This window comes from Elephantulus edwardii, unplaced genomic scaffold (assembly GCF_000299155.1).
Source record: "Elephantulus edwardii isolate Elephantulus edwardi_28Jun2011 unplaced genomic scaffold, EleEdw1.0 scaffold00008, whole genome shotgun sequence".
NCBI classification, from domain to species: Eukaryota; Metazoa; Chordata; class Mammalia; order Macroscelidea; family Macroscelididae; genus Elephantulus; species Elephantulus edwardii.
Genome location: NW_006399758.1, coordinates 18,274,365 through 18,279,248, shown reverse-complemented (window position 1 = coordinate 18,279,248; position 4,884 = coordinate 18,274,365). Strand labels below are relative to the sequence as shown.

General features: G+C 41.5%; 1 pseudogene; it reads right to left on the bottom strand.

The window, feature by feature from the left end:
* LOC102866124 overlaps window positions 1-2,482 on the bottom strand; it is a 4,627-nt pseudogene extending 2,145 nt beyond the window's left edge.
* Window positions 2,483-4,884: the final 2,402 nt, after the last annotated feature.

Below are 4,884 nucleotides of genomic sequence, written 5' to 3'. Positions count from 1 at the left end.
TTCCCTTCTTGCCTGCATGGTTTCTGCTGAGAAATCGGCACTTAATCTTATCTGTTCTCCCTTATAGGTTACTCTTTGTTTCTCCCTTGCCATAGCAGCATTATTTACAATAGCAATAAGATGACAACAGCCCAAATGTCCAACAAAAATGAATGGATTAAGAAATTATAGTACATTAACACAATAGAACTATTGCAACGCTCAAGGGCCAACAATTTTTAAAAAAATACTATGCAACATAACATCGGAGAGTCTTGATAGCATTATGCTGAGTGAACTAAGTCATTCTCGTAAGAATATTGCATACAACATTATTGTAAAAATAGAAGGATAACTAGTAAAATGTGTACAAATGTCCAAAGGGAGAAGGAGAGTTTGACAGGATGGGGCAAAGTGTGGAGAGGGGGGGAAACACAGGGATGGCAGAGTTTGGTGGGTGGGAGGAGGGAATAAGGAATCAGGAAAAATGCAACGAAGACTTGAAAAGATTGGGTAATACTGAGCACAGCTCAGTCGTGATTAACTTTATAAAACACGAAGTGTGGGAACAATCACAAGAAACACAATGTATAGGAATGATTGCATGAAACACAATGTGAATGAGGTAATGTGTGAGACACAATGTTATATGGATTTTGTGTGCAAACCAATATAAAATTTAAAAAAGAAAAACACATCTCATTGCTGTCAAGTTGAAGCAACTCAAAGCTGACCCTCCAGGCGGCTTTTGAGACCCTGTAAATCCCATAGGAGGAGATTGTCCATCTTTCTTCCTCAGAGTCACTGGTATGTTAGCTCTCACACTGCCAGAGAGACCCTGCTTTTGGGTTACCACAACTGTCAACAAACTGCGTCCTCAGAGCTCCTTACAACAGATAAAGGATTGGGGAATCAACAGTAGTTTGGTGGTGTGGTTCATGGCTTTAAACTGATTTTCTCTCTCTTCTGCACAAGGCAGAGACTGGGAAACTCTGAGCCTTAAAGGAAACCAAGTTCTCTTTTGCAGGGACTAGCAGAGAGAGTCTGTGAGAACTTGAGATCCCAGCAGTCAGCCCAGGGAGAGCCTCTGGCACTTCCTGCTGGAAACTTCTATTCTTTGCATCATTGTTTACCAAACACCAGGGAATTGGGTAAGGTGAAAAAATGCATAAAGAGATTTTTGGAGGGAGATTGGGAAACAGGAAATCATTAATGGTGTGGGAAGAGTAAACATTGGGGGACACGGTCACAGTAGGGAAGGTGGAGAATGCTGCATGGAAAGTTTTTCATACACACAATCTGAAAATCTACACTAACCTAAATCTCAATTTCAATTCAGCGCATCAGCATAGCCATATAACAACATCTCAAAGCCTGTTTGGGAGTTGGGGAGCAGGGAGGAAAACGTGCAACTATGAAGGAATGGAAACCCAAGTTCTTTATAAACTTTCATTAAAATCTCAATAAAGGGGGGGGGGGTAGACCTGTTCCCTTAAACCTCAGCAACTCAGCCATAAAACAAAAACATCTGAGAGTACTTCAAGCTTCAGTTCATTACTCACATCTTATCCTGGAATTCCTCATTGCTTTCTCCAGTCATACGCAGGAGGAGCAAAATTAGTTTACTCTCAAAGTGCACTGGTACTTTTTTTCATAATCAATTAGGCCAAGCACAGAACCCTGGCGCAAACATTTTCTTGCAGCTTGGTTTCAAGACCCACTTGATGGGTCAGAATTCCAGCCAGAACTCACAACTGGCACTCTTGGTAGGGAAAGGCCTGGTTACTTTTCAAGTGTCTTGCACATATACAAAAAGATCCCACCAGATAGAGGGATCTTGACCAATGTATCCAGTGTCATCTGCAGAAGCACGTATTCACTTCCACACAAATGCAAAACCCTCCCCTGCTTCCCCCCTTCTCCCCTTCACACTGCAAAAAGTGTCACATATGAATTTGGAGGGGAAAATGTTTACTCTGGTTTTTCTCCTTCTCACCATTTTCATTGCAATAGCCCACATCTTGGATATGAAAATAGATCGTGTCCTCTCCACTCTCCACCCCCTCCACACACAAACATACACATACACACACATTTGTTTAGGCTCCTTTTTTTTTTTTTAGTTTTTTGTTTTAATTATTTAAGAAGTTCAGCCCTTGACTGCATATTTCCACAGTGGGTACAGGCGCTCTTTTCGCTGCTGCTTCTTGGTCTTCGTGTTCTCCTCATGCTTGTTGAGCCTTCTGCGCATGGCACGTGTTTTCTTGAGCCGCAGATCCAGGGGTTTGTACTTCTTGCTCTTACAGTATTTTCTTAGTTTCTCCTTCTGAGTCTGGTTAATAATGGTGAGAACACCGGCAATGGATTTTCAGACAACTCGGATTTTGGAGAGCTTAGAAGTCACTTTGGTGACATGCAGCTGGGAGTGCTCCACTTTCAGATCGTCCAGCTGTTTCAACAGCTCCTTCTTCTTGCAAAGGTCCAGAGCCTTGATTTTGGCCATGGCTGAGTAATAGAACCTGGCTGCGGCCTGGTCCAAGCCCATGAGAAAGAGTAGGCTCCATTTTTTATGCCTTTGAGTCATGGTACTGGAGAAGAATACTGAATATTTCATGAACTGTCAAACAAACAAACAAGCCTATCTTGGAGCAAGTGTGGTCATTGTGCTCTTTAGAGGCAAAGATGGTGAAATTTTATCTCACATACTTAGGGCATGTTGTCAGGAGGTACTTGGAAAAGGCCATCATGCTGGGAAAGGTGGAGAATTAGAGAGAAGAAGGAAGGCCCCCCACAAGATTTATTGGCATAGTGGCTGCTATAATGGGCTGAAGCATGTAAGAGACAAAGAGGCTGGTGCAGAGGGTGGCAAGGTTCAGATTCCTTGTTCATAGGGTCATTAAGAGTCTAGTCAACTTGATGACGCCTAACAGCGTTCACAACTCTTCTGTCAGTTTGTTGTACTCTGGTGGTTTAAATGTTGTTGTGATGCTGGCAGCTATATCACTGCTATTTCAAATACCAGCACAGTCCATCAAGTACATATTTCCACAGGCCTGACAGATTAAGACAAGAAGAAAATTAGTCAATGAATCTCTATAGATTATTAGTTTATGAATCTCTATAGAGTACTGCCTGTCTCATTGTCTTTGAACAAGGCCTTAAAGTGAAAATCAAAAAGCCCAAACACACTGCCATCAAGTTGAATCGGACTCAGAGCAGCACCATAAGACGTGGAAGAACTTCCTCATAAGGTTTCAAAGGCCGTGCATTGTTACAGAAGCTGATTCCCTAGGAGTGGCTGATGAATTGAAACTGCTGATCTTTTTACATGGCAGCTAAGTGGTTAACTGCTAAATCATCAGAGATTGCGTTTAAGAGACAACCCATCAATCAAGAAGGACCTCATATTTGGTGAAGTAGAGGGCCAGTGAAGTCAAGGAGGACCCTCAGTGAGATAGATTGGCAAAACAGCCAAAGGTAAGGGCTTGAACATACCAGCAATCATGTGAAAGATACGAATAAGTACCAATTTGTTGTATTGTATATAAGGTCACAATGGGTCAGGAATTGATTCAACTGGCTACACCAATTTCTTTAAGATCCCACAGAGAACTCCGAACAAGTAGAAATGGGCTACCAAATAAAACACACATGCTTATGGAGTACTAGTAGCCTAGTGGTAAGGAATTGTGCTACCAACCCAAAGACAGAAGGTTTAAATGCTCTAGTTTCACCGATGGGGAAAGATGGACAATCTCCTCCCTCAAGGTGTACAGCCTCTGAAAACCCATGGAAGTGTCAAATATTCATCAGTTCTAACTCAACGGCACATAACAATAACAACTCATGCTTAGGGCAACAACAAATCAGAAGTACCAACTGTCTAAAGAAAAGATTCAGAGATGTCAAGCAAATAGGACACAAGGGAAAGTGAATGCCAATGTGAAAGAATACTTCATGAAATTGATACCATTATAAATTGTGTATGGAATAACAACTCTATATTTACTATTCATTTTGAACCAATAAGATGCAACTTTCCATTCTCTTGTTGATCACACAAAAATGCACCAGCAGCACTGTAATTGTGTGACTTGTGACTTATCTGTCCTGCACACAGCAACCAAAATACCTCTGTAGATTGAGCATACCCTTGTAATTACACCATGCTCTTTGTGATCGCTCTTGTCCCTGGCAAGTTTCAGCAGTTTTGTTCAATAAACTGAAGAGACAGCACAAAAAGAGCAGAAAGTGTGTGCACAAGCATCTAAATCTCATTCCAAGATGATATACTGCTGTGGACATCTGCCAAGGGCCTGCCAACAAGTATTATTTGACAAATGAGTCAAAAAAGTATGTACTAAACCACCTTCAAAATACTATTTTCTGCAATATTTCTTATAATATGAATAAGGGAGCTCTGGTGGCCTAGAGGTAAGAACGTGCACTACAATCCCAAAAGCACAGCTACTTTCACAAATTTACCAGTTGTTCTGTGGGAGAAGAATCAGCAATCTCCTCTCATGTGATTAACTGCCTCTGAAAACCTGCTGGAGGGTCAGCTATGTGTCAGTTCTGACATGACAGTTGGTACTCAACTACTCACTAACTGCGAATACATTTCTTATAAATACTAGTTCTTATGACTATCTTGGGCCTGAAGAACAAAAGTACATGTACCAAATTGATCCTTTTTTCTTACTGTCCTTACTATGGATGGAAGTACACATCATGTAGCAACTTAATTGTGGTGAAGTATAAAGAATTTTTAAAAACAGTGAGTAGAAACCTTGGATTTTGTTGGGAAATCTGCAAGGACAGTCGAGGGAGGGCCAGAACAGGGCTGTGACCAAGTTGCCCCACCCCCTCTTCCTTCAAATCACAGGTACAGAACTACAGCTCCCA